We start from the raw sequence: 12,637 nt of genomic DNA, 5'->3' as shown, positions 1-12,637 counted from the left end.
AGCCTACAACTTCACAATAACCTATTGTAAGGGCTCTAAGAACGTAAGAGCAGATGCTCTTAGCAGAAGGACCGACTACGTCGGTCTAAAGGAAGAAAGACCTAGAGCAATATTAAAGAAAACAGATGTAGGAATACAGTACAACGAGTTGCTAGCAACGATCTCCATCGTTAAAGATATAGAACTTAAGGAAAGACTTAAGAAATCTTATGTAACAGACGAATGCGTAAAGAGAGTCTTAACTAAAGTCAAAGGCAACTTCGCTATTAACAAACAAGGATTGATCCGTTATAAGGGATTAGTGTATGTCCTAAGTTAAATGAGACGCCTGCTAGTGTAAGAACAACACTCGTTGCTAGCACATGGCCATTAAGGAGTAACACGAACCTTTAAACGAATCACTAGACACTACTACTTCCTAGGTATAAGGAAGTAGGTAGAAACAGTAGTAAGAGAGTGCAACATTTGTAGTAAGTCTAAATCTAATAGGCACTTGCCTTACAGACAACTTAAGTTGACACTAGTACTAAAAGGAGCGTAGAAATCAATAGCTTTAGACTTCATCGTTAAGCTACCACCCTCTAAAGACCTATTAATAGGAATAGAATACAACTCTATCCTCGTTATAACGGAAAGACTTACGAAGTATAGGAAATTCGTACTATATCTAGAAGCTAGCAACGCTAAGGCGCTTGCATATACCTTCATTCGAGTCATATTAGCTAATCATAGGATGCTAGAAGAAATCATCTTAGACAGAGACAAGCTCTTTACTTCGAAATTCTAGAAATCGTTAATGGCTCTACTAGGAACAAATCACAAGCTATTAACAGCTTTCTACCCCTAGATAGACAGCTAAATAGAAAGATTAAATCAAACTCTTAAATAGTACCTACGAAGTTATGTTAATCATTAACAGGATAATTAGGTTTAGATTTTACCTATTACACAGTTTATATATAACAGCGCGATGGCGGAAGCAACGAAAGTCTCACTGTTCTTTGCTAATTACAGCTACTAGCTAGAAGTATATAGGCAACTAAGACTAGATGAAGCACGAGCTAAACAAGCCCTAATTGTGGTAGAACAACTGAAATCGTTCTATAAACAACTTGCAACGGACATCTAATTCTTAAATGAACGATCTACTATATATGTAAACAGGAAGTGTAGTATGGAACCTGCCTTTAAGGAGGGGGATAAAGTATACCTACTCTAAAAACATATCAAAACGAAACGACTAAGTACAAAGTTGGACTTTAAGAAATTAGGACCATTTAAGGTATTAAACAAAGTCAGCTTAGTTAATTACAGACTACAGCTACCTAAGAACTCTAAACTCTACCTAGTGTTTCATATCTTATTATTAGAACTAGTAAGAGGGGATACTCTAATTGCAACTAACGCTAAACTCTAACCTAAGAATGAGATCATTAAATATAAGGTCGAGGCGATCCTAGACAAAAGGTTAGTAGGATGCTAAGAAGAGTTTTTAATAAAATGGAAAGGCTACGAACCTACGGACAACTTATAGGAGTTAAGGGGAAACCTTAGCTGCCTAGAGTTGCTAGCGGAGTTCTACCGTCGACACCCTAGCAGTTGAAAAACCTAGGAGAAAGAGCTAATAGGTAGTCGTGCTTAGGGGCAGCGCTCCTAGGGTTAGTTACAGAAGGACTAGTAAGGTGACTGTAGGCTTCGGCTTCTTGCCGCTTACGTTCTTCTACCTCCTCTAGTTCATTAAGGGTCTTTAGACTGTAGTGAAGCATCTTAGCACCTTAGGTCTTAAGAAGATCCTACTATTACTTAAGGCAGTTAAGACGCGCTATAGCAGTTGCTATAGCTTTATAGGTTATGTAAGTTTTAAGGCGAAGACGATCTTCTTCTTTCTATAGTAACTGCTAGTGTAAGGACATAGGGCACCGTATCACGAGCAATTGTATATAGGAGTGCAAGTTGGATAGAAGTCGGTACAATCCTATAGGTCTACTACAAAGGATACAAAAAAGATAAAGGGGGAACCCTCTGTTCCTGTTTCCTTCTATACCTAGAACTCCTCCGACACGACTAACCCCCTATTTACCTAAGGCTTCCTTACGCTATGTACCTAAGGCTCGCAGTCGCAATTAAACTATAACCGCCCTAAGTCTTAGGGGCAGCACATAACAACCGTAACTAACCTAAGTAAGGAGGCATCCTTCTTACACTACCCCCTGCCTTTAGAGGGTGCTTTGTCCTTAAAGCACGCACGCAGAACTCTGTGTTTAGTTTGTTGTGTAAGTTGAGGGTATTATGGCCTAAGTCGTCGCTAAGGAGGGTAGAAGAGTAGGTGTTTCTTTGTTTAAGGTAGTAAGTTGTATGCAAGGGTCTGGGTTAGTATCGAATCGAGTCTAATTAGGGCTATAGACTCTAGATTGTTTGTATAAGGAGAGATAGATCGCGCTAAACCTAATTTAGACAGCTTTATTGTAAGCTAGAATATGAAATCGAGGTTCGCTAACTTCCTGTTGTTTTCTTTACAACAACAACGCCGAAACCCCCCTCTAAGACTAGTAAGTAGCCCCTCCTAAACGTAGAGGAGGATACTAATTAATTGTTTTTAGACATAAAACCAATTCGAACGATTCGGTAGGTTGAGGAACTGCACTAGCGCAGTAGTGATAACTTAGGCTAGGCTAATAGGAATCGTAGATTTCCAATTTAAAGATGCCGGTTCCTATGCCCTCTAGGGCTTTAGTAGATTCCTTCTGCGTCCTATGCGTCTACTGCCTTTAGGCAATTTCCTGTAGGGCTGCGGCCTATACTTATGTCTAGTCCTTAACTAGCTTGAAGTATAGTTACTGCACTTCGCAGCATTCTACGTATGTTCTAGTAGGTTTCCTATTACTGTTTGGTTTTGCTTTTAGCTTGTTCTTAGGTTTGTTTAGTGTTGACTTAGTAGGAATAGCTGCCCTAGTTCCTAGGGACTGAGTTCGCCACCATCGTCGCTACTAAGGCAGCCACCCCCCTCGTCCCTAACGACGTCGTCGCCGCTGCCGTTAAGGCTAACTACGTCCTATTACTCGCTGCCGCCTCCGTCCCTAAGTTCTAGGACGAGGCGACTCGGGACCTCTATAAGGAGGCCCGCGCAACTCGCGCAGCCCTTGAGTCTCTTAATTTGAGACTTAAGGTAAGTGAATCTCCTTTCCTAGTAGGGTATCGGTGCTGACCTAGGTTAGGCTGTTCGTTCGTTACTACGCTGTCTTTAGACAGAGTAGGCGGAGGTTCCTAGCCTCCTAAAGGAGGTGGTGAACGCAGTAGAGGCAGGTGCTATAGCTGTCGTTGCCGTCGCCGCGAAGTTGGTCCTAGCGCCTACCCCCTGCAGGAAAGAGAAGGAGAAGGAGAAGGAGGTAGAGAATGGGGTTAGGGCCTCTTACAGAGAGTAGGGGGTAGGCCCTGTGTTAGAGGGAACTTAGGTGTAGTCTTTTACGTAGGGTCACTTCAACCCTTCGTCTCTTATAGTAGTAGCCGCTTATTGCGACGCTAGTGAGACGTTTAGGAAGGGTGGCTTCTACAAGGGCTACGGCTCTAAGGGTGCCCTAGCTTAGAGGGTGTTTAGTTTAGTGTTGTAGGTAGCAACGACGCTGTTTTTCCCTACTTTGCTATGCCTCTCGTAATTGTAGCTTAGCTCGCCTATCTCCTATTCTGTAATCCAACTAGGTAGGTCCTACAGCAGTCCTAGCAGGTTTAGGTACTCTGTATAGAATTCCTAGATTTTGTAGGGGGAGTTCTTAAAGTTTAAGGTAGGGTACCATTCTAGGTCTAGATTATATCTAACCTAGGATACCTAGTATTAGAGTTGTTTTCGCTAGATCCTTATAGCGAGAATCTTTTTGACCTCCTACTCCTCTAGGCTGTCTACGACTTCGCTGCTTAGCTTAGGCGCTGCTTAACTAGGTAGCGGATTGCTTAGGGCCTTAATGAGTACGTCTAGTGAGAAGACATCGTGTATTTAGGAACCCTTTAGTAGGTCTAATCGAAAGGAGTACCTGATTTGTTCTAGTACTATATAGGGTCCGACCCATTGTTGCCCTAACTTCCAGCTAGGGTGAGAGTTTCTTAAGTTCTTAGTCGATAAATAAACCTTGTTACCTACGTCCTAATCAACGGCTCTTTAGCGTTGATTCGCGTGCTTAGACATCTCTTCCTGTACTTTAGCTATATTTCCCTTTACGATAGCCTATGCGTTATGCATTCGGGTAGCTACTGCTTTAGCTTCGTTGCGATTTAGAGTTTCTTAGGGATTGATAGCCTTTAGGGTGTTCTAATCCTAACTTATACACAGATTGGTTCCGTACTTAAGTCGGTAGGGAGTCATCCTAATAGATGCATAGGGCAGCGTCATTTATACGTAGTCCATAATAGGAATGAGCTTGCTCTAATTGTCCTAGTAATGGGATACGAAAGGCCTTAGTCTCTAGTCTATATACTAGTTCATAATTTCCGTCTGTCCGTCAGTCTGCTTATAGTAAGCCGTCGACAATTTAACCTTTACGCTAATTATTCAGCAGAACTCCTACTAGAAAGACGACACAAATTAGGGTCTACGGTCGCTAATAATCGACTCTAGAGTGTGCCTAAATCAGTATATCCATTTAATGAACAACTATGCCATCTGTCTAGCGTCAGTGGTCTTGTAGCATAGTATAGTCACTAAACTCTTTCCGAGTTGGTCTATAAACACTAAGATGCTGTTATAACTGTGCTTATCCTTTAGGAACTCCTTAAAGTCCATCGTTAGGTGTTGTATAGGGTATTCGGGTACTAGTAGGGGGTGTAAGAAACCTTGCTGCTTAGTGACGTTAGTGTGCGAGAGCCGGCATGTCACACAGTTCTATGCGTACCGTAAGCAGTCCACTTCTATACCTACCTAGTGATACTTTAGAGCGATTAGCTAGTAGGTTTTTTAGCTGCTAGGGTGTGCTAATGACACCTAATCGTACGCTTCTTAGATCAGTTTTGTACATAAGTTAGTATAGCGATTTACGCATAACTGACCCTTGTATATAAGAAGCTAGTCGCTTAGAGCGAACCCATTAGGTAGGGGTTGCTTCACACGGGTCTTACTAAACGACCTCTTGTTGTCTACGCACAATGCCTCTATTAGATCGAAGGGCATCTGTACATTCACAACGTCTAACGCATTTATAGAAGCTATATAGTTCTCTGCTAGTTTGGCGTTAATGTAGGGGTGTAGACGGCTTAGGCTAAGTAATACCCTCGCTCTACTATCTAGTTTGACTTTCTGCTACATTACTAGGTCTTAGTCTCTTTAGCTTAGAATATCGGCCTTCTAGTTATTCTTGCCGGCTGTATACGTAATGTAGAAGTTAAAGTCGGAGAGTAGTTCTATCCACTAAACCTGCTTTGCTATAAGAACCTTCGTTGACATAAAGTATTCTAAAGATCGGTAATCAGTATACACGTTGATTCAGTGGCGTACCGATGCTAATTCTAGCCTCTATTTCGCAAACGCTTTTATAATAGCAAATAACTCCTTGTCGTAGATCTCCTAATTGATCTTGTGTCTAGTTAGGACATAGCTATAGAAGCTTACAGGATACCACTACTTCTTAGGGTGTTCCTAGGATAGAACCCCAGCTACTACTCCATTAGAGGAGTCTGTTTCTAGCTTTGTAGGCAATTTAGGGTTGAAGTAATAGAGCGCCTATACTACTAAAAGCTGTCAGCGCAGTTCTTTAAAAGCGTTCTCGCATTCGTTAGTCTATAGAAACGGTTCTAAGGGGCTTGTAATAGTCGTGAGAGGCTTTGCTATTTTCCTGAAATTGTAGATGAACTGTCTATAGAAACCACAAAATCCTAGGTAGGACTTCACACCTATAACAGTAGTCGGTTGTACCTAGTTGTAGAGCGGTTCGATTTTGTCGGGGTCTGCTTCTACTCTAGAAGTGGTTAGAATGTAACCTAAGTATTTTGTCTTAGTAACGTTAAACTTGCATTTCTTTATATCTGCTTAGAGTCCTGCCTCTTAAAGCTGCTAGAGGACCTTATATACGTAGCCTACGTGTTCTATAGGGTCCTTAGAGTAGATTAGTATGTCGTCTAGGTAGGCAGTATAGAAGTCGTCTAGGTATTACATAAGAACGTCGTTTATATACCTCTAATAGGTTACGGGGCCATTCGTTAGACTAAACAGCAGCACTTTGCATTTGTAGGATCTATATCGAGTCTAAAAGGTCGTGTACTCTTTAGAGTTAGGGTCCATTTATATACAATGGAAGGCTTGTCTAATGTCTAGCTTTATAAAGATTTTTGCTTTTGCTACCTATCCTAGTAGTTCGTCGATACGTAGGATAGGGTAGGGGTCGTTATAGGTTAGTCTGTTTAACTTCTAGTAGTCGATACAAAATCTCAGTTTGCCATCTACCTTCTTTACAAATAGTATAGGGGAGGCAAACGGGCTATTGCTATTGACTATAAAGCCCTTCTTAAGGTTCTCTAATAGGTATTACTTAGTCGCCTTAAGCTCTTCAGTGCTTTGTTAGTATAGTAGCAAGAAGGCGTTTAGTAAAGGGGCTTCTAGCTATATCCTATAATCGTATATGTAATGTAGGGGAAGCTAATTAGATTCCGACTTCAAAAAGACATCGGAATAGTTACGGTGCATCTATAGAAGCTTGTCCTAAATAAGGCGGAGCGTTTCTTTGTCCTTAGCCGCTTCCCTCTCCTAGATGACCTAGTTGATCTCGTAGATGCTTGTTGTAAAGAACTCGGAGTCGCTCCGCATCATCTTATAGTAGAAAGCGTTTGCACTAATCTTATAAATTTAGACTGGCGTAAAGCTGCGTAACAGGGTCTAGCGTTAGGAGGGAGGGACAGCTCTGCTTCTCCTATGATTCCTTCTCTTATATGCGGATAGTCTATTTCTTAGAGGATTCGCCTCTGCTTACTTAGAGGGTCTGTCTTTATAGGTTTCCATAGGCGAGGCCTGTAGCCTTAGGGTTTTAGGGTGTAGGTTAGTTGGTCTATCGTCTCGCACTGTACTTAGTAGGGTAACGATAATGGCGTTATAATAGGCCGTTATCACTTTTATTTACATCGAGCGTCTGCCCTTACGTCATCTGTCGTTATAGTCGATAGCATCATCCTGCTGGTTCGCATCTAATTAATAGGCGGGGTAACGTATAGACAGTTCACGTAAGTAGTAGGGCAAGGTAATCTCTTTGCTCTAGCTAGGAGTAGGCAGGTACTCCTTTAGCCATACTAGCTAGCTCTTTGTAGAGTCGAGTAGGATTTAGAAGTGGCTAAAAAGCTTCTTCCTAATTATCACATCTTGCGCTCTAAGATCTAGGAGCACAAAGGGGCAGTTATAGATTTGGCGTCCTTTAACTGTTAAGTATAACTGAATATACTCTGACACGTAGCTTTAGATATTTCGCTGAAATCCACGTATAGGTACAGAGTAGGGCAGTTTCCGTATAGGGCTCTAGAGCGCTTTCGACAGTCGTTACGCAAAAGGCTTATTAATGACGAGGTAGCCATTTGCTCCTATGTTAGCAAGTGACTTCGTTTGCACCCTAAGTCCGTTTATACTTAGGGTTATATCGACGAGAAATTAGGAGCCTCCTAAGAGTTCTTATAAATCCAGTCCTTATAGATTACATTTACATAGACCTAGGAAGGAGCCTTTCCCTAGGCCTCGTCGTTTTCCTCTAGGGACGCATCCGACTAGTAGGCGACTGCTTCCTCCTACTGCTCTTCGTCCTTAGGGGCTTCGCCGTCAATCTCCTTAACAGTGGGGTTAAGCGGGCATTTGTCTTAGAAATAGCCTAGCTTGCTGCACTTAAAACAGTTCCTAGACGTAGCTAGCACAGCGGTCTGCACGTAGCCTGTAATGTCTAGCTTAGGGGCCGTAGGCGTAAAGGGAGTCCTCTAGAAGGAAACTAGAGGGTTTCTTGTCTACCTTAGTAGCTAGGCCTTTCTAGGGTCCATAGGCGTAAACCTAGATGAGCTTAGGCAGGCGGGTCCTTAGGAGCTCGACTCGCTGCTCTTAGACAGGAAGCTCAACTCATTGTTCTAGCGCCGCTCCTAATTAAAGGCAGTGAGTTCTTAGACTATAGTGTAGTAGTCTCCCTTCCATTAACTTTTAATAACCGCTACGCAGCTATGGAATTGAGGGGTTAACTTGTTCTACATATACTAAAACCATTCCAACTTAGTAACCTGTCCTATAATAGCTGCACTTTAGAAGCGAGCTTTAAACTCTAAGAAAGTCTCGTTTGTATGTCCTTTCTCTCCTATTTAGAGGTCATCGAAGAGGTTCTAGGCCTGTTCCGTTTTGTTGCTAGTAAGGTAATATAAACCTAACAGGTCCATTATCTCGTCGGCACTCCGAAACCTATGTGTCGTAGACAGGTATTAGGGTTCGAGGTATTTCTTTACTAGGCTAGTTGTAGTTCCCTATATTAACGCTCTTCTTAAGACGTTAGTAGGGTAGTAGTCCTCATTAACTACGAGGCGGTCCTAAATAGACACGCTCTATTGCATAAAGGTATGTTCTATCCTATTGCTAAGCAGCGTAATCTTCTTAGAGATAGTGGATTTCTTATAGCGATTTAGAGGGTCTTTAGAATACATCCTTAGAATCGATAGAGAACGAGTGTTTTAAAGAGGCAGCAACTAAACTGTCTTAGGGGTGTTTTGCATAGGGGAAGTTCGTCGCTCCCTAACTTTAACGGTGTCTACTAGTAGCGTAGACAGTATTCTAGTCTAGGTTGCTACTAGGTTAGCTATCATTTCCTTAATCTCTTGCATCTAGATCTTAAGGTTTGCCATTTAATCTAGTATGTCATTAGTAGGTGCAGTAGTTGTAGCTATAGCAGTAGTTTGTCTCGTTAACATTCGTAACAGTTAACCATCATTGTCTTAGGGGATGTTTAAGGTCATTTTCCTCATATTAGTTTAGGGGTGTATTAGTGTCAATACAAAAGAGTTTAACTTCTAGTAGCTCGTAGCTATCAACACTCTTGTTCACAATTGCCTCTATGCTTAAGGGGGTTCTTAAGGATCTCATATCCTATTTAGCGCTAACACGTTAGCGACTTTACTAGCTTGCTCTATAGGATTAAACCCTAATCCACTAGTTGTCCGTAAGTTCTCTAGGGTTACAGCTATTTAAAGTCGTTAGGTCTCTACTTTGAAATGTTACTAAGTTGCAGTCGGTGGTGTTTCAACAGTTCTCCTAAGTCGTTCTAGTTGTAGGATATTATTTAAGTACAGCTGTCCCTAGCAGGCGTAATCTTTTTTGTATAATGTAAGGACATAGGGCACTATATTACAAGCAATTGCATATAGGAGTGCGAGTTAGATAGAAGTCGGTACAATCCTATAGGTCTACTACGAAGGATATAAAAAAGATAAAGGGGGAACCCTCCGTTCCTGTTTCCTTCTATACCTAGAACTCCTCTAACACGACTAACCCCCTATTTACCTAAGGCTTCCTTACGCTATGTGCCTAAGGCTTGCAGTTGCGATTAAACCATAACTGCCCTAAGTCTTAGGGGCGGCACGTAACGACTGTAACTAACCTAAGTAAGGAGGCATCCTTCTTATAGCTAGTTGCTAGTAGAAGGGCTAGAGACGTTATAGTTGCAAGAATTCGAACGAACACATTCATTACATTGCTTTAAAGATGTAGAAGCAAGGTAGTAGAGACCTCGTTTCTCGTAGTAGGAACAGGAAGGCATTTCAACCCCTTCGTAGGTTATGTAGTTAGCAAGTAGTTTACGTTCTTTGATTTTTAAGTGTTTAGAGGAAGACATGGTTGTGGCCTTACCTACCCTATAAATATAAGGGACCTACTATGCTTAAGTAGGCTAGCGGGACTCTTAGTTAGCAAGGCCTATAGGACTAGGCCTTAAGGGAGGGGACTTAGTGTTATAGCTAAGACATGCAACCCATATGCTATAAGATGGAATAATAAGGTAAAATAGCTTACAGCTAATTAGCAGTAGGAAATGGACATAGAGACTATAGGTAGCTTAGTTAATAAGGGCACCTCTAGGGAAAGGTACCTTTCTTAGAAGGTACCTAGCAAAGGAGAGGTGCCTATTAGGAAAGGCACCTATATAGAGTAAGGTGCCTCCTTAGGAAGGCACCTATAGGAAACAGTGCCTATAATAAGTATAGCACCTCTTATAGGACACACATGTAATTAGATTAGTAGGAATAGTGAGAATAGTTAGAGAGTCTGCTATTCTAACTATTCCCTTTAGCATAACGCTACTATATAAGTAGATAGATAGTTCTTAGATAGGAGCTTTATGCTCAACTCAATATAGTATTTTGTTATATACTATAACGTGTTTTATAAAAGCCTCTATGTCTAATCCCCTGCCTCCTCTGTTAAGTAAACTAACGCAACGAAACCTCTATAAGTCTTGTAGTTAAGACCTAGCATTACAACATAGCTGTTTTACACTAGGCCTCTTTTTGTCGCTTGCTAGTAGCCTACTGTCAAGGACTCCTAGTTTTTTGATTCGTTAGAGGGAGAATAATATTCATCGTCCTCTATTAGCAGTCCTAATGAGGGCAGTCCTTCTTGTCTTACTGCCTCTTTTAGTAGGTATAGGTATCTCTTGTATACCTATTCATTTTTTATAGGTAATTCTCCTTTAGACTAGCTGCATCTAAGGGCATAAACCTATTCTACGTCTTAAAAGTGTATCTTAGGTAAGGATTAAGGGAATAACTAATGCTAGTGTTTCTTTCTCTAGTAGAGTTTATAGTCGTCTTTACTATAGTACTCCTAGTAGACATATGCATGCTAGGGATGATTAGTCTCTGTTACATCTGCCCTTACTAATTCCTGTTGTCCTTTTACCTATTTACTATCTTCCCTTAGAGGCGTAGTAAACGTCTCTAATTGTTCTATAGCTCTCCGTTCTAGTTAGGTAGTAGGTCTTGTGTTCTCCTATTAAATCATATCTCTAGCTTTCTTGTCGTACTTCTTTAGGGCCCTCTTTCTGTCCTAGTAGTAAAGTTTAACGCTTTTCACGCTCTTTAGCGTAGCCATATGCTTAACATCCGTTTATAGTCTTCCTACTTCTTAGACTAAGAAGTCTTCTATCTCTAATGTCGTTCTAAGCCGTCTAAGCTCGTTAGTTAGTATGTCGTAGTATCTCTAGAGGTCGTCTTTGCAGTCGTCTACCTTACATTCTAACGGGAGTCCTTATAACAGGTCCCTATAGATGCCCTTAAGCATAGGAATTCTCCTTAGAGCGCTAGGCTTGCCTCGTTCGTCCTTAATCTTTAAGTAGGCGTGTTTTGCCATGCGTTGTACTACGCTCTTACACTACAGACTCATTAGTTCTATAGGTACGAGCTCTTTAAAGGTTCCCTATTCTAAGACGGTAAGAGATTCTACCTCTAATCCCTCGTCTAAGCTTTCATCTTCTAGGGTGCTATCGCCATTAATTCCCTAGTCCTGTTTATTTACAAACGTAGCGTTTAACTACATTCCTAGGGCGTTATAGCCTCCTTAGCCTTACTAGGTAGCGTTAAGTTGTTTGCTAAATTTACGTCTACCGTTTCCCTTTTTTAGCTATCTACAATCTCGTGCCATGTGACCTAGCTTATTACAATTGAAACAAAGCCGTTCTTTAACTTACTTGTCCTTTTTTAGGTTATAGGGTCGTCTAGGCTTAAACGTAGCATCGAGTTCCATTAGGTCTAACTAATAGTTGTCTTATAGGTGTTATTCCCATCGTCTACCTTCGTTCCCTTAGTAGGGATAACTTTTCTTAGGTTTGTTATAGGTCCGTCGTTCCTTCTAGAATTCGTATAGCTAATTGTCGATTCGGACTATATGCTCGATTAGCGTTACCATGTCTGTTAGTTGTTGCTCTAAGTAGGCAAGTTCTATACATACATAGCTCTTTAGCCTACGTTAGTAGTAGCTAATAAGCGCGCTAGCGTCCTATCCTATCTAATTGCCATATCTCTAGAATTCTATAGAGTACGTAAGAGCGCTACCTGTCTGTTTAAGCGCAAACAGGTAGTCTACTATAGTCTTAATCTCGTTAATATCTCTAAACATACGTTAGATCTCCTTATAGAATCCTTTCTAGCTGCTAAATATAGTTTAGGTAGCTGCTATGCTTCCGTTAGTACTTTCGTGTTAGAAGTAGTCCTTAAGGAAGGGTTTAATCCATCGAAGGGCCTCTCCTTAAAGGTAGGACGAAGTCTATAGAGCATAGCTTTCTCTAGTAGGGAACTTGTTGTTGTTAAAGTGCTAGTATAGTTCAACCTATAGTAGGAATACTTTAAGTTCCTTTCGATTGCTAGAATAAGTGTTAGGGAGCTTAACACGCAAGGCCTCCCTAAGTTCTAAAGTTATAGGCGCGTTAGGCATCTCCTCGTTCTTAGTTGTAGGTCTCTAAGACGACTATAGGGTAGGTATGTTAGGTCGTCTAACAACACTTCCTCTTAGGCTTAGAACATTTAGAGCTATGGTTGCTTTAGTGTATGAGCTAGTACCTTGTAGAAGTAGTGCTTAAAGTGTAACGCTAGGTCTTAAACTATAAGACTCATAGAGGTTTCGTTACGTTAGTTTACTTAATAGAGGAGGCAGGGGATTAGA

The sequence above is a fragment of the Pseudogymnoascus verrucosus genome, assembly GCF_001662655.1.
Source record: "Pseudogymnoascus verrucosus strain UAMH 10579 unplaced genomic scaffold scaffold_15, whole genome shotgun sequence".
In the NCBI taxonomy this organism is placed as follows: domain Eukaryota; kingdom Fungi; phylum Ascomycota; class Leotiomycetes; order Thelebolales; family Thelebolaceae; genus Pseudogymnoascus; species Pseudogymnoascus verrucosus.
Note: the sequence above shows the minus strand (reverse complement) of the source record.